The sequence below is a fragment of the Anser cygnoides genome, chromosome 6 (assembly GCF_040182565.1).
Source record: "Anser cygnoides isolate HZ-2024a breed goose chromosome 6, Taihu_goose_T2T_genome, whole genome shotgun sequence".
NCBI classification, from domain to species: domain Eukaryota; kingdom Metazoa; phylum Chordata; class Aves; order Anseriformes; family Anatidae; genus Anser; species Anser cygnoides.
This window is the reverse complement of record NC_089878.1, coordinates 23,450,125-23,468,396: the sequence shown is the minus strand read 5'-3', so window position 1 is coordinate 23,468,396 and position 18,272 is coordinate 23,450,125. Positions and strand designations below refer to the sequence as shown.

Genomic DNA, 18,272 nt, shown 5'->3' with positions numbered 1-18,272 from the left:
ACAACATTCAAGAGAAAGAAATGAAATATCTGGTATCCACAGGTCAAAAATTGTGACTTTGTATACTTTCTCCATAGATTGGAGTTTTTTCAGACAATGCTGTATGTTTGCAGATCAGCTTCCCCCTTAGCTTTGTTATGACAAAAGTTCTTAGGTTTGTTTGTCTGTGTGAGGACGCTTGAGCATATGAAGCAGAAACCACAGCTTTACGCAAGGCTACTCTCACAGGATAATAGGAGAAATATTCTCAAACAGGTTAAATAGCTGTAACTTGAAAAACAGCCAGAGTCACAGGGATGGATCTCTGGCAGTCATTTAATCCAACTTCCTGGCCCAAGCAGACATACCAGCAACCCCGGAACAAGCCAAGTTTCAAAAACCTCCATGACTGGAAAGTGCCCATCCTCTGTAGATAACCAGGACCATCACTGTGATACCATCGTAGTGGCAAAAGTTTCAACCAAATGTCCCTACTTTAACCATCTGCCATCACTAAGAAGAGTTTGGCTCTCCCCTGTTGTCTCTCCCTAGTTGTAGGATGCCTCTGGCTTCCCCTCTTTTGCTGGCCTGGTCAAGTCCAGCCACCTCAGCCTCTCCTCTTAGGTCAAGCACATCAGCCCTTTGCTTCCTGGGAGTCCCGCACTGGATCATCTCTAATTTCCCAGTATTCTTCTTGCACAAGGGCAACCCGAAACTGGACCTAGTATTTCAGGTAATGCCCAACCTGTGCCAGGTAGAGGGTGATAATACTCTAAATCCATCTACTAGCCACATAACATTATAGTCATGGGTACAGTTTGTGTTATTTACAATTAGTGCGTACAGTTGGCTTTCACCATATTCCCAGGGATGTTATGCATCCAGTAGGTTTCCAGCTCATGCTGACACAACCTTGCTTCACCCCAGAACCTTGCATTTGCCCTTGTTGAAGGTTTTGATGTTTCTTTTAGTCCAGTCTCTCAGGCCCTCAGTTTAGCTGAACTAAGGCTCTACTGCCTGGGCTATGCCCACTGCTCACAGTGTCCTCCACAGATTTGCTGTGGCTGAGTTTTCAAGGTCAGTAGTGAAGATACAAAACTCTGTCAGGTCCAGCATCATATGACCACAGTGTCATAAACACATTTCATCTTAAAGCTAGAGACTTTGTTACTTTTTCATAAATTTGTAATTTGAGATAAGCTTAACACTCTGTCTGTTAAAAGTACCTTTTAAAATTGAAAAATGTGTCAAGGATCTATGGATTGATCAGGTGTGGAGTGGTAGCTGAAGGGAAAAGTTGTTTGTGGACTCCATATTTTGGTGAGGCAGCCCTAACTATCAGTGATCTAGTGTATTTCATTTAGGAGTGATTTTGTCCTCTCTGAGATACTCAGGTAGAATAAATAAATGTTTGGCAAGAAGACTAATAATACATGATTATTACTGGGATAGCATATTTCAAATTTTTAGGTACCGCTGTGCTAATGTATTTCAATTAACATGTGAGTAGATTTGAGGGCAAAGTTATCAAGACTCAGGCTGAGGATTTTTTTGTGTCCCTCATGTTCTTGTAGCCTGCAGAATAACAACTATGGGAATCCACCATCTGGTGAACATATGTACGATTTGACTCAGCCCAGGGATAGGACAATAAGTAGTCTACTTCAGGTGAGTAACTGTAGCCCCTCTTCTCTGCCTGAGGTAATGACGGATTCCTTCCCTCCTTAGGTGGCAGGCAATAGTCCATTCGCAGGCCAGCAAGAGGTTTTATTTATTTTAACTCACCTAGGACCCTTGCATTCATTTGCAGAAGCCAGCGGCAGAGGTTCCAGACACTAATGAGTAATGACATGGCAGGAGGAAATATGTGGCACGCAGTCAGTGTGTGGCTATGCACCATTTGATTATGTGCTGAGCTAAGGAGTAGGGAACAGCCTGACGGCAGGGGCTCCTGTGAGACCTCCCACTGGAGCCCTGCAATGGATGCTGCTGGAGCAGAGGCAGCCCCTGATGCTACTGCAGGCCAGGGCCACTGGGGAAAGCTACCAGATATGCTTGGGTTACAGAGGGAAAAGATGACATAGGTCAGCAGGAAAACAGAAGAAAAATAAAAAATACCATGATGACTTACACTTAATTATGGCCTAACCACATCACTAATAGCTTAAATACAGATCATGAATTTTCTGCTTCACATTTGAACACAGAACACAAAGGAATTAAACAGGCAAAAAAAGATTTTTCCAATCAGCTTTTCCAACACAATTCATTCAAGCCTGTGCCTTTGCTGACTGTATGTTAGGGTTGTCTGGCACCGCATGGCAGGAGGCAAAGGCACAGCCTACTCCACCACTCACAAAGAGAAAGATTTCTTGAAGGGCTGCAGCTGAAAGAGAGGACTCTGACACTAGGTAGCGGAGACTGAGTTAAATCCTGGAGCAAGGTAGTCTTTTTGCTTATATTAGTTCGTGTGATTCATATTTATAATGATTCCCTCCTGCTGAAAAGGCCTGGCTGCCTGTTGTTTCTGCTCAGTCATCCCCATCAGTTTTACAGATGGATTTTACTGGAGTGGGAGAATTAGAGCAAGAGTGTGATTGTTATTGTTTCACAGCTGATGAAGAATGACAGTAGAAAAGAAGTTAAGAAATCTTATTTTGTTGTCAACTTTGCTATGTGAAATTTTACACACCTACCTCAGAAAGTGGGCAAATTTTTGCCTTCAGTTTTTCATTATGTTTCTCAAGGGACAAGGGAAATTACTAAATTTTCGCTTATTCAGGACATCTGCTTCAAAGGTCAAAATGCAGTGGAGTTTCCCCAAATTTTCGGTATAAATGCAGATAGTTCTGCAAAGACTACAGCACAAAGATAGACTTCCAAAAAAAATGAATTTTTTTAAGCCATGCGTGTGCCCCAATAGATGTTCCTTTCTCCTGAAGCAAATTTGTGAAAAATGCTGCATGCCTTTTGTAGAACAAAAGTGAGAGTTAATTTCAAAGCTCTGACAGATCTAAAAAAAAGTAAAAAATATTACCAACTGATGAGGAAAATCATCCAACAACGGATTCAGAAAATGTAAAATATATATATATATATATATATATACAGCACATATTTGGGTTGAAGATCTTATGCTGCTTTACAACTATGGCTCTATTGTCACTTTATAATAAAATCAGGGGGGAAAGACCTTGAGAGATAAGCCGCTTATTTATTTGTTCCTGAAGCTTTGATAGCATGTAGGTTGCTGTGTGATCTTTATAAACTCAGAGGTGCTAAGCACAGCTTGTTTTTGAAAGTCAATGCCAGCAAGAGACAGACTTTTTGTAATAACACCCGGTGAGCTGTGGCACTTGTATACTCATATATTTTTCTATGCCAAATCCTTACCTAGCCTACATTAACAGAGCTCTTTTGACTTCATGCTGGGGATCTGGCCCAGTATCCATTTCTTGAATATGTATATCCAGCTAGGATAGACATACTTCAGAGGATATTTCTAAGCCTCACACTAACCAAGGAACTCCAAATACCTTAAATATAGAAGTAAAAATAATCTTTTCTCTTTTCTCCAACTCTTACAGGATAGAGGCTGATTAGAAAACAGATGATTTCTTTGTCTGTTTTAGGGATTTTTTGTTGTTGTTGTTTTGTTTTGAGAATCTAAAGGAAAAGAGACAAAATCAGTGATAAAAAGTAAAACAAATGAATGTGTCAACTGCCCTAATTCCACGTGCAAGCTGAACTCCAGTAACCGTCACTCTTAGAAAGGAAACACTACTTTAAAATAAATCCTGCAAAAATCCTCATAGGCAACATACACAAAATCAGACTTGTTGGAAAAAGGGGACTTGGGGTAAACTTCTTCTTGTACTAACCTACATTGTTGTCAATTTGTACTGTGTATGTGTTTGCAGACATTCAGTCTGAAAGCAGTCTGACACCTGAGCCAGTTTTCCCTCTTCCAGGACAGGTCCCATGACTCCTAGACTTTGTCTTACTAGAGAGCTACGACACAATTCCAGAAGAATTTCATTCTCCATGAAGGTTGTTTTCTTACAGGAACAAGTGAAGCCAACTGCTGCAGTTGGTCTGGAGAGAGCTGGAAATATCAGGTTAAGGTATTGATGTTTGTATGCAGAACTTTCATGATTCGCTGGTATAACAAACTGTGATGATAAGGAAGGTTAGGAATATCACAGCCTAACATATGCCTTTTCATTTTCTTTTCTTTTTAAAATTGCCCCATTTTTCCACTTTTTCCCCCACTTTTTCCTTTCTTCCACTCCATGCATCACATTCTGAACCACATCACAGTCCAAATATATGATATTCGTGCTTGAAAGCCCCACCCAAGCAATGGATAAACTAGAGGGTAACACGTTGTTTCTATACCAAAGGCAGTTTGACACTGCACACCACGCAGGCTGTTAATCTTTCTTTTCTGTCCTATGAACAAAACAGTGATTTAGTTGTATAGCAGGGATGCAGTTATCCAGAAGGAAAGCACTTATACTGATGACATCAAGCACTGGCATAAATGCACATCAACCACTGTTTCTGCTTTAAAATGATCTTTTTTTGACTCTGTTGGCAGGGTAATATTTTCTCGTTTTTCTTCTCTTTGCGAGTCTGTGATAGATTTCACAACAACAAAGCAATCCTCCAGCACTTTTATAGCCAATGAATTGAGGAAAATGAGGGGTCCTGTCCATTAGTTCATTTTAAGTCCAGAGTACTGGCAGAATGGCAAGTATGGGAAAAAAAAAGTATAAAAAACTACACTCCATAATATAGAAAACTTTCTGAACCACTACATAATAAAGAAATCTAGCTGTCCACATATGTTCACTAGTATTTCCTACTGAAGAACACTTTCAGTACATATTCATCCACCATGACACCTCCTATATAGGCTGAGGGAGAAGTGCGAAATGCATAAACCTGACTTCTAGGGAAAATTCCTCCAAAAATCAACCTATAAATTTTGTGTTTTAAATCCTAAAGTCTTTGTTCCCACTGTCTTCCCTTCCATTATAAACTGTTATACACGTAAATAAATATTCCTTTCTTAATAGTGGCAATGAGATTCACTGTTATATTTTATTTTTTACAGATAGTTTCTCTTTTTTAAAATATTCTATCACCGATTTTAATTGAATATTCCCTTCCTATTAAGAAAGAACATGCTTGTAAATAAGTATGCAACAGAAAAGATGACCTAAAAGAGACATGTACTTAGAGTGCATACTTTTTCCACATCTTTTCCTATATCTCTTTTGTACTCAGTCAACAGCTAAAGCTTTTCTCTCTTTCCCTATAAGGGAATGTTTCAACTAAACTTTAAATTGTACACCTCTTCTGTTCTTTTCATTATTGACGTCAAAACCCAAAGAACTACGTCTGAACATGGAGATCCAAACGAGACAGTACAATTTTATGCATGAATTTCTGATTTCTTTCATATTTCTCCCTTTTCTTTTCCACATGCTTCCTAATAAGACTGTTTGCTTTTGATTGCAACTGCACACTGGCCAGTCCCCTCTGATTATTCTCTAACTCCTGCATTGACAACATTAATTAGAATGTGTATGAATAGTTCTTTTATCTGCCCTCATTGAAGAGTATTAATTTCATTTATAAACAATATAGTACACTGATGTCTATTCTGATTTTTCTTTTTCTCTGTAGTGAAATTGTCCACAATCACAATTCTGGAGCCAACTGACCATCAGAATTCTGTATCATGTAACAAAATTTGACTTTATTATTTACTATATATGCCTTTATTTTACTAATTCCATTCGGTTATTTTTCCAGCTCATTAATAAATAATATTAGATTTCATAGAGAAACTTGAGGCACCTTTTACTCACTTTCCTAGGATGAAATCCTTCTAGCCAATTGTTGATTCATAGCAATACTTTGTCTTTCTGTAAATAGTTTACTTTCTTCTTCAACAAACTAACTTTGATGAACAACTCTTGCAAGTTTACTTTCATTTCTGTAAGGCCAAATTTCATGTCGGTGAAATCCCCTAGCTTGAGATTTGAATTTTCAAAATGCTAGATAATTGAATGGTGCTTGCATTTTATTTAGGCCTACATCAGCACCTGGCAGTGATTTTGAGAAAAGCGCCTGCAGACTTCCTGTCGGCGTTATCACTATTTGGGTCAACATGTTGGGAGCACTCAGCAGTGCCTATTCCCTCACGACAAACTGTCATGCAATTAAAAGTAAATACAAAAATCACCAAAAGGAAAATGTTAATATTTCAAAATCTAATGTCATAGAAAGTATGGTTAGCCAGTCTGTGCATGCTTTTTACAAACTGTTATTTAGAAATAATTATATTAAAGAGATTGTTCGAGTCTTTTCTTTTAGCATTAAACTCAGCATGACCATGTGTGAAATGATCCATCAGATTTCATCAAAGTTAAGAAACCCATATGGCTTGTATTACCGCAGTTTAAAACTTTTTGTGATTCAATGTCTATACTGCTCTTAAAGAAATATTTGAGCTAGATTACAACTTACTTGTTTGGTGTAGGTAGCACAAAACCCACCTGTGAAGGTGGATGAAGGCTTAGGCTCCGCCTCACATGGGAGGCTCTGTGTTGTGAGACTTAACAGCAGGTCCCAGATTGGTTCATTTGAAACTGAGCCCAAGCTGGATGGACATACCTGAGCTGCTGCTTTGACGGCAGCTTCAGTCTGTTTTGTGACCCCTAAGTGTAAGTAACTGTTAATGTACTGAAATAGCCCGTGAATTCAAGTTATTCATTGTGTACATATACACCCTACAAACAATAAAAATGCTATTTCTAAGTACTCAGTACATTTCTTTTTTTTTTTTTTTGTACCCACATTGAGTTCTTTCTTTCAGTTCTGTTTAATGACAATTCTTTTCAAATGAAACTTGCTCTTAAAACTTCTGATGAGTTTCAGCATTTTCAGCTTAGTATCTAGATCTTTAAACCTATCGGAAGAACTTTATATGAACTGCACTTGAAACCTGATATTTTTATTTTTTAATTCATCTTCCACGTCACAACTTCCAGGATGTATGTGAGAAAATGCCCCCTTGCGATACTCAAGTATGCTTTATTTCCTACCTAGTTTTGTCAAATAGTATAATATCCTACATTATGAGTATATAATCTATACATTACGAGTATGCCTCTCAGCCATTTGAAAACCCAGTCTTTCAAAGGTAGCAGAGACCCAGAAGAAAGGACATGAAAAACTCAAGTAAATAATCCAAGCACTACAATTTAAAATGTTGTAAGACTTGCGTTTAGTAAGAACTTTCAGATAAACTCACTTTTACAATTCTCCTTTTTAAAGTCTTAAGAATATTTTCCCAATAACACAAAAGTAACAACAGCATTTCTAACATATTACTTACATTTTGTAAGTAACTGAGAATCAAATGGGTAATAACTGAAATGACTGAATGTTGCATCCACTCAAATGACTGTACTCGATGTAAGTTCTCTCAGACTGACAACACGTGTCTGTTCAAGGAACACTTATCCTACAAAATCATACATTAGAAAAAAAAACCACTTCCTGAAGTGCTGTCCAAAGTACAAAATAACATAAACAAGAATTCAAGTATTTTCTTGGGACTGGTGTTTGCAGATTGCAAAATAGCATCCCTAGTGTTTCAGAAAATGGAAACTACAACTGGCATGGGATGTTAAAAAAGAACATAAAGAGCTGACATACCTGTTCTGATCTGAATTGTGCATTTTTTCAGCAAGCTTCAGTGAAATGTGATATGTACTAGTTATTCTAAGATGAAAAGGCCTTGAAATAAATAATGCATGCAAATTCCATGTTTTACAGTAATGGAAATTGAAAAAGTATTTGCATTTTATTTTATAACACAGAAATGTTAATAAATATTGTTTCAGCACAAAAAAATAATAAACTATTTTCTTTCTTCTTTTCTACCACTTGGTATTTATCTTCTCATTAAAATTTTGAAAATAAGATCAGTTATTAAATGGCTATTTTGCAGACAGTACAATGAATATAACACAAATTAATTAATAATTCATCGGATTATAGTATGATTAAAGGTGAACTAGAATAACAACAATCTTTAAGACTGCCTGTCATAAATCAACTGATTTCCAGGAAAAAGAAAAAAAAAAAAAAAAGGAAAAAAAAGGCTACAAAAATATACAATAACTACAAGAATTATTTTTTTTTCCACTGTTTGTAAAATAGACAGTGTGCCAAAGAAAACACAAATGTAAGATGACAAGACTGACATTAACTTCAGATTACATGGTATTTAAAAGACCTTTCAAATGCCATTCATTTACAATAATTTATCTCATGCTACTACACAAAATTAGGAGACCTGGGTCCTATTTTCCACAGACCAGCTGAGAAGCACAGGAAAATAGCCTAACATCTCTTGTGCCTCCATTTCTCATTTCTGATCGGAAAATGAGGATGATACCTAAGTGCTACCTTTACAAAGGTGTTAGGAGGGTTAGATAAGTACCATCTATAAAGCCCTTTGAGATCCCGAGAAGAAAAGCTCTGCAAAACTCAAGAAAAGCTCTACATAAGTGCAATATTATTACTGTAGTTATTATGTTTATTTGTTTACTCTCCTCTACAGAATATAATAATTCTAAAGAGATTTACATTTGAACTTTGTAAGAATTCTGTTATCTGTCTTTAGAATTGCTCTTAAGGGTTCTGTAGAGGAAAGGCAAATGCTCACAAAAGCACACTCAAATCTTTCCAAGGATCCCATCCTGCAAGGTATTCAGCATCTCTTGAGCAGCACAGAGCACTCTCAGCTGACTGTACTCACCATGTAGCAAAACTGGCCCTAGGATTTCAGGTGCCAGCATCACTATGAACAAGAATCCCAACACAGAAATAAACATAATTCTATATTTCTTTTTTAGCTGCTTGTTAGACTACAATGGATTGGGCAAGCAGATATAGCTATTGAGTCCACTGCCTTGCTGCTTAGCAGAATACTGATGTGCTCAGCAAAGTGCCAAGTTCTCTTTACTGTCACTGATGCCGTAAACCGTCATGGAGAAAAAAAAATGCCCAGGTGTCACTTCAGGTATTTTTTTCATTGCTGAACACTGAGTACAAATTGAACATTCAACTGCCTTATCATAAATGTCCCATTTTACTTTTGACTTCTGAAAACAAACAAACAAACAAACAAAAACCCAACAACTTTAAGGAATTTAAATAGTTGGGGTTTTTGGTTGGTTGGTTGGTTTTTCTTTTTTCCTGTGGCCTTTAAATACTACTCTTGTTCTAAAAAAAATGAGAGAATGGAAAATGGGACATGGATAAGAAGGAAGCATGGATAACTAGGAAAGGAAGCTGGCATCACTTTACACATAAGTTTAAGAGTCAAAACTTTTCTACAATAACATGTTATTTTAAAGCCTCATCTCATAGCCTTTGACCAGATATTTCCTGATGCACTGATGGGAGCAAAAGGACTTCCAAAAAAACTGCTGGAGCACTTACAGAGAAGGAAGAGAAATATTATTTTTAGTCTTGGAAGGGAATCTCCAAAAACTTTGCACGCTGTGAAAATCATTGTTCTGAATTTCACTTGAAGAGAAAATCACTCGCTTCTATGGTTCAGTAACCAAAACATTATTGAGAAGCTTTATATTCTCCTCCATCTCCATGGAGAATTAGGTTGTTTGGAAAAAAAAATAAAATAAAAATATAACAGACTTATAACTGTGCCCCCACACCCCCCTTTAAAAGTTTTAGGCCTTGAGGGTATTCATCAATAAGGTAAATTCTTACTTTCCAGAGGATTCTTGGCTCAACAATGCTCTATTTTGAGCCCTCTACATTAATATGCTCTGTTTAAGGTCCGATGGATCAAAAATGTTTGGGGAGACGGAGTAAATGAAGCTTGCAACAGGCAATGAAATAAAAAATGGTCATAATTCAAGATTATTACCACTAGAAAACTGCCATTTTTAAATATAATCTGTGTTTTTATTACATTTAGTGATTGCTGAACTCTCTACTGTCCTCCTTAGCTTCTTTTGGACCTCTCTTTGGGAAGCAACTGCTTCCAAAAATCTACTATTTTGCTGCAAGTTACTTTAACACATCCTCATGTGTTGGTCATTTGTCTATATATATTTTCATTTCACTAGTAAGAAAGGATAATAAGAGAAATGAAACAAAAGAAAGATAAAATTAAAACCTTTGACTGATTTTCTTGGTTTAGGATATAGGTGATAGTGAGTAAGAAATATGGAAAGTGGTCATTCCTGACAGTCAAAAAGCACTGTTTGGCTAGTAAATCAGGAAGACACTCAGTCAGGTAAATGAGATCTCACGTGTACCAACACGAGACTTCTGCAGCAAAAATTAGCAATATTGTTAAGTGGGTCTTTAAAATTAGAAGTATCTGTATTTATGGGTTTTATAAGTGGTTAAAATGTCTGATTTAAGAAAAATATATAGTTGACAATAACAGAGTAATTACAGTCACAGCTTCAATCTGGCTGTATGAATCATTGTGATTCAACCTAAAGTAGTAATAAAAATAAATGATATTTTTTTTGGTTCATTACTGCTGATCTAATAAAATATGATGAACTAAAAAATTTCCTTAGTGAAATAATCTCATCAAAATAACAATTTACTAATGGCTTCTTAACAACTTATGTGAATGCAATACAAAAATAATTATATTTTTAATAAAAATAACCTTTTGGTAAGGAATTATTTTAATTGTATTCTAGTCCTCATAATATCTTTGTCCAAGAGGTTGCCTCTTCATAATTCAGATTTCACAGATTTACTAAATGAGACAAGAAATTATTGACATAAAAATTTAATGGCCAATATTCACCGAGAAAAAGTTGTAGGATCAGGTACAAGAATACTAAGGCCAGGAAGTACAGAGAACAACAAAACATTCAAATAAAATATCCCAGAGCAAGTTTCTTCCCTGACTGTCCCTGTCCAAGCAGGCTTTGAACGGCAAGCTGCCTGTCCACTACTATTATTTTTTCAGATCCCATCAGTAGAAAATCATCTTTATTTTCCCCACCAAATCCACGTGGCAAAAGCAAGAAAGCAATGCATAGCTCTTCTGAACAGTCTTCCTCATTAACTAGATACATTAAATCATTGCTGTGAAAGAAAATTTACAGGCATTTCCAGGTGCTATAACACCAGCTTTAGGTGAGATTACTCCCTTCAATTGTTTATTTATTTATCTATTTATTAATCCTATGCCAGACCAAGCTGCCTGTCTGATGACTAGCAAGGTGGCCTTATCAACCTAAGAGGAGCAAGGCCTATGCCCAGACAAAGCCAAGCACAGCTTTGCACTAACTTCAGCAAAGCTGAGATGTTTTGCTAGGAATTGAGCCCTCCTCCCCTGGTGCCAGCAGGAGTAGGCCACATTATCAAGCCCTGGAAAATAACATCGGAGTTAAACCTTAGAGGTTTTCCCACTCAATATATACTCAGGAGCTGGTAACAGAATGCTCAAATGCTTTGGTTGCACTGGCAAGAAACACGCAAATTGCCTTTCTGATGTTTCTTTATAAATCACATAACTGTTACAAGAAATAGCTTTTATTTTATCTACATGTCAAGACCTCACTTCAGTATTCCAGAAACACAAAATCACACTTTGAATGAAGCTGGATATTTGCTACAGTGAAATCTGCAGAATCAGGCTCCAAAATGCAAGCTTTCATTCCCAGAATTCAATTGCAAAGCCAGAAATCACAGGTGATAACCCAAGCCCTAAGTGCATATTATGAATCACTCTGACACTTAATAAACATTACTGACTAAAAATTCCAATCAGTTGAAAAAATTTTGGTTAAAGAGAAGAATTGTCAAATGAGATAATGCTCTGGAGAGATGCCAAAATCCTCCTGTGTCAGTAGAAGACAAAACCACTAAAGCATGTAGAATTAGTTAGGGAGACCACTTTTTTTTTTTTTTTTTTTGTCAAGCAAATGAAGCACTCGTTTCCTGCACAGAAAGATTTAGAGGCCCTCTAGATTAAGTTAAAGTAAAGGATCAACTTGAGCTCTGTAACCACAGATTTCTACACGTCTGGAACAGGTTATTTCCCAGTCCCTCACTGACACCTAGTAAACGATGAGGGAAAAATCAACAAAAAACAGAAAGGGGAATCAAAGCAAGTGTTTAGGAGTCCAGCAAGAAAGCTACATCAGTGTAACAGGCCAACCCATGCAGCATTCATCAAAATCTTTGTCGCTGCCAGGTGATGTATCCTGTGCACACAGGACTGGGCAGCAAGTTCCTGATAGCTATTAGTATTAGAAGCAGTTTAATCAAATCTGTAGTAAAGGGTATTTATTTCTGAGAGGACAAATGACATATAAACTCTCTCTGAATATTCTTTATGAGGGGGATCCAAATATTCCAAAATTTACTGGAAGATTAAAAGCTAAAATGACAGATACGGCATTCAGATGTCCATTGCAATAACTGTGGTACATCACATATGTCATGCATGAAAAATCAGGGAACTGCAACCATCAAATAACACAAGAAAAGGGCAGACAAACTCCTGGAGAGAACTGGTTTTTACTAATGTTGGAGCAGTTGCTGTCCACAAAGCCTCAAAGTACCGTGCTAGTCCTGAGCGAGGTATGGACAAGAGGAAGGACTTTACAGGGCATGAGTAACTTGTTCAGAAGCAAACGTCTCATCTCCATTGTTTCTTAAGAAAGGAAGAGTAAGATATTAAAATTTATTGATGGAGTGCACTGGTAAATTGCCCAGACTCATCTGAAATGCCTCACAAGGTTCTTACACAAACACAGACAGGACATATGGCAGGAGAATACTCTTTAAGAATACGCATTTGCTCACGTTCAGAAACACTTATGTATCTTAGCAATAAACTACAAATTCTACAAAACCACAGCGTATTCTGCTCATATGAACACTTAACTTTGTTGTTTAATAGAGATAATAGAAGTGTTGGAAGAAACAGGATCAAGGGAATTAGAGGAAATGCTCATTAAAACAAATTTAAAAGGTCTAATGATTAAAATATTGATTAATTAGCCAAACATTGATTAACAGTCACACTTTATCAACTACAAAGTTTCTAATTACTGCACCATTATTCCATAGATTGACCTGTTCTCTCTTGTCACTTACGATGAAGAACAATTTTTATTAAGTGGGTTTTGGATTTTTGACCTGTAAAATTTTAATAGGGAGTGCAAAGATGGTGTCGTGTGTGGTTTGGCATTTTAGTCACTGAGGGACTCAGTTACTGTCTCTACTTAACCAAAGGCACAGAAGTACAAGTGGGATGTGAATACTCAGAGATAAAAGCCCCCCATCACAAAAAAGAGATACATTTGAAACTGCTCTAAGTCTACTACAGTGAAAGAAGAAACTGTGTTGTTAAACTGCTCTGATGAATAATGACAAAACGTTTAAACGGCGCACCAGGATGTTGACCAGGCAAGTCGTGTTTGCTAAGATACACAATAATTTAATGAGGAGGAATGAAACTAGAATCTCTGCTTAATCTTTTGTACCTACTCCAAAGCACCCCAGCCTCCCCTGGAGATGTGGCTATATCACCATTCAAAAAAAAAAAGGGGGGGGGGGGGGGGGGAAAAGAAGCAACAGCAGTCAAGAACAAATAGTAATTCAGCTACCAAAATATTTCCCACTATAGCAACCTAGGTCTCAGAAAACTGCCTCACACTTGAAACATATTCTCCAGAAAATTTATGGATGTCTCACATAAGACTATCTTGCTGATTTCAATAACTGTCCATTTAAATCTGTTGATGTAGCGTTTAAACCTTGCTTCACAAAAGAAAGAGCCTAATACACACACGGGGTTACACTCTCAATATAACTGTCTGAAAGTGATGGTCTGGATTTACTCCTGATGAGATCAGCTCTAAGGCCAGGAAGCAGATTTATAGTGTGAACATAAATGAGCATAGAGGAGGGGGACCTTTTTGATCATACATATGCTTGTCAGGCAAAATGTGCTCAAGACCTCATTGCCAAATAAGCAAGAGCAAGTAAGCCCCTTGCTGCCAGTGGAAAATGGCATCAGGAGGACAACTCTGAGCAGATGTACTGGGCTGACAGGTTCAATAGCCAAAACCTGGTAAAGGGCCATGAAAAAATTGGCTCTCAGGTTGTAACAGTGGGGCTGGACTGTATTTCCTTCTGGCTAAAGTTATGGGTCTCACAGAGGGGCAATGTTTTAGAGAGTTGTATCATTCTTCAGCAGCGTAAAGGAAAAAGTGGAGCAAGCGCCATGCCAAGGTCTGAAATATCCGACTACACCAGCTTCTGCATATTGAGAAAATAACTGCTTCACACAGATAGTGGTACTCAACAGCAACTGAAGGAATTAACACCATAGTAAACAGGTAGATGTCCTTGGCCTTTCCACTCTATCCTTCTGTTATACTGTCTATTTTAACCAAAACAATTCTTTTACTTCTACCCTCCACATCAGCAAAATACAACCTATTTCATTTCCATTATACACCATATGGCCTCCTGATCTGCCTTCTTGGTTTTTTACACCAGAAAAGCTGTTACATTTATAATGCAATTATAACTTAAATCCACAAAGACCATTTACAGCATAATCAGACAAGTCTGCTTGTGTGTTATCCTGCTAAGCCAAGGTTTATGGGTTTTCTCAGGTTACTCAATGAGAGGAAAAAAAAAAAAAAAAGCACACTTCAGAACCCTCCTCCCTCCCTGCGTTTATACATACCCAAGTTTGCACTGATACAGTAAAAAATATCCATGTAGAACCAGCTAAAGGGTGTTTTAGGGTAAAAGTCAGAAATCAAGTATTTCTCTTTTAATTAAGCTAAATTACAAGGTTCTTTGGTCCTCCCAGAAGTCACACCAAGGGGTACAGCAATTCAGTACACAGTACTTGCACTATGGTGCAAGTCATGGACCCCCTTTCTTTGTTGCACGTGGGGACCACACTCGTGCATGGTAAGAAATAATGCTAAACGGGAGAGCAGTGCTGAGGCATCATGAGAAGGTTCACCTCAGCAGAGGACCCCAGTCCCCGAGTCCAGCCCTGGGTGGGTCTGCTGGGGAATCTGCCCAGGGCTCTCCCCCAGCCCACACGGGTCTTCTTCACCCCCCCACCCCATACCATGCTGCTTGGGACTGTGGTAACCTGTGAGGCAAAGCAGCAGCTTTGCAAGGTTCACAGCACCACATGACCACTTCTGACTTGCGTGTTCCCCTTCAGTGTTGTGCTTCCCAAGGTTAACATTACTTCATGTGACTTGTAGCACCAATATAACATATTTTTGCAAGCCATAATAATACACTGTGAGTATACCAAATCTGAGATATTACTAATGTGCCAGTGAAGTACAAAGAAACTGCAGTGAGCAAGTGAGAAATCAGCAAGAAATCAATCTGCCTAAGGATGCTTCCAAAATAGAAATATTAGTTAATGTTTCTGAGGGGAACAGAGGGCTCTTAAAAATAAAGCCTTCATAGTAAGGAATCTTTTGATCATCACTGATAACTAGAAAACCTTTGTAAGATATAATTTTATTTATTTTAAAATTTTTTGACTTCTCCACTCTACTTGGCTGCTTACCGCTAAAATTTACTTCTTTTTTCCTCCTTTGCATCCCCTTCACCACATTCCTGACTTCGTACTGTTTACCTCATGTCTTTTTAAGATCACCTATTCTCCCACTTTCTACTTAGCAAATGCCTTCCTAATTAAATAAGCTCTTCACCTCCCCCCTGCCCCAAAAGTATAATAATGAAATTATTAGTGATGGAATGCTAGTGAGTAATGTGAACAGTGAGTACTTTAAGGCAGAAGTTATTTTATGTTCTAGTGGTTAGCCCAAGATCACATTCTTATGTGATCCTTAGGTACTGTCACTAAACATAGCACTACTGATGGTGATGCCTCTACAAATGTGTATTAACTCTGTTAAGATGTATCTCCCTGTCCAAATACGTTCAACTGTGAATCCCATTATGAACATCTGCAGTTTCATTTTAAGAAAAAATGCAAGAGATATTGATTTACAGAATCTAAAAGATAATAAAATATGTATTTCTGTCCATATTCAGAATCAATCACACTAAGCTGAGACAAATTATGCTTAAAAATGAAAAGTGGGGTAGCTTTACCAGTTTCATGCAGAGCAATTATTTTACAATTAATAATGGATTAACAGACAACAAAATCTATGAATTGTTCCCTGGTCATAGTTACTGTTTTGTAAACTCACTCTTGCATTTCAATCAGTACTGTTTCCATCTCCTTTACCAAAAGGGATAGTGAAAGAAAACCTGTAGACAAAAGATGACGTAGGATCACGCTGAGTACTGTGTGACTGGTACAGGGCTGCAGGCTTCCCAGTCAGATGGGACTGGCAATTCCATTTCCTGCATCTGGGGTAGGACAGGCGCTGTCTGGCCCTAGCAAAAGACATATATATTCCATCCAACCCAAAAATTATGGCTGTCAACTCCTTTCCCACCTCCCCAAAATTACTCTGGGAGGGATCATTATTGCTTGGGATCATGACAGCCTCACATGTAGCTGAAAATAGAATATTTCCAGCTGTCTTTCAGATGTCCTTTACTTACTGCACTTCTTCCGCTAATTGCGATATCAGACATGGAAAACCTCACCTGGGCAGGTTTGGGATTGCTTGAATACAAAAAAAAGGCAATTCTTTTCGCTGTGAAGAGATGTCCTATTTTAGATGTAAAATAGTAATTTAGAAAAGCAAGTTCTATTTTTTAATTCTAATTATTTGTCTGCAGCTTTGTTTCTGTGATATTTAGTCCAAGTATGCTGCGTTATTCTTGATATTAATTTTCTTGAACACTCTAGACAATTTCTGTGTTCTAAAACACAGTTTGTACCTCATGCACGATTAGGGAGATTTAGTTACTGGAAGGAAATAGTTCAAGCCCTTCTTTTTAAAAATAGACACATCTAAAAGCAGCACTTACAGAAGTCTCTTCAAGTAGACGCTGGTAAAATGTAATCACAGAGTATGAAGTTGATTCCTGTGTGCAGTGAGAACATAAAGCTTATGCACCACTTAAGTCTTTAAAATAGGGTTTAAGTAGGAGTTAAGCATGTTTTTTTCAGGCACTCTTCATGGGGTAAAATTTACCCACAGAAGGCCTGAATAACTTGAGCAAAGGGCAGTGAGGACCACACAAAAGGAAGGGGTAGGGAATCATGCTTCAACATGGTAACGGTTGGTAAAGGTCAGCTTCCTACTGATAAGAAAGTGTACACGCTGTATGTATCTGGCAGATCCCCCTGACAGTGGCTCGTAATCTATGGAGAGATTTTTAGAAGGGCTTGAGCAGCAGCCTCACTGCACAATCACTATTATTCCCTAAATAGTTGCTGTATTCAGTGCTCATTTGCCACAAACAATATATATATAGTAAAGGAGGAACACTAGGTGCCCCTAAAATGATATACAGTTAAAACAGAAGATCCAAAATACGTTCTCAGCAAAATATAAATTTTCATGTCATCTTATTTCCTCCAGTGTCGGTGCGGAATTTTCCCCTGAGACAAAATCTTATCTCCACTTGGAAGAGGCGTTGCAATCATCTGCACAAAAACATCTGCAGGAACCAACAGAAAACAAATAACACCATGAGCAAAGAAAACAAACAACTGAACAGACCATATTCAGGTTTGGATTCAAATCAGCAATAGCTAGACTATTTGCCACCAAAAGCTAAATGGTATGCCTCCTTTGACTTATTGCACAGGTCTTATGCTTTTTTGCTCACGGTTGACTTAAGCCATCTTTGACTTAGAACCCTCTAGCTTTTATCAGTTTGCATCATAACCACAGTGTTATTCAGGCTTATTTTTTTTAGCGTGTGCATACACCCACGCACCCACACAGAGAGGAAAATAAGGAAATTTTTATCATTATAGTATTTTGGCAGCATAATGGGAATAGACAGCAACTACTTTGTGTTACAAATTTGAATGTGAAATTTCAGAAAACCTCCTTGCATTAAAAATGAATTAACTGTGTGATTATTAATTGTGCATATTCCAATCCCTTTGTGCTGTACTGCATGTTTCTTGAATCTCATTTGAATCCTTTGGCTAAGTAATGTGTCAAGGGGGGTACTAGCCTGAATGCCTGAGTTATTTAAAAAGCAGGACAGCACTTCCAGATTAGAATACCAATGAGTGGGGTTAAAAAGGCTCTACTGTAGTTGGAGGG

General features: G+C 37.6%; 1 long non-coding RNA gene across 3 annotated transcripts in view; it reads right to left on the bottom strand.

The window, feature by feature from the left end:
- The window catches only part of LOC106029942 (uncharacterized), a 165,209-nt gene that overhangs the window by 37,770 nt on the left and 109,167 nt on the right, over positions 1-18,272 (bottom strand). For 2 of the 3 annotated variants that reach the window (XR_010832465.1, XR_010832462.1), the window contains one exon: positions 17,561-17,652. The exons of the other annotated variant lie outside the window; for it this stretch is intronic. This is a non-coding gene — a long non-coding RNA (uncharacterized lncRNA). Of the gene's footprint in view, positions 1-17,560; positions 17,653-18,272 lie in introns of those variants that run through there. 3 annotated transcript variants of the gene reach the window in all.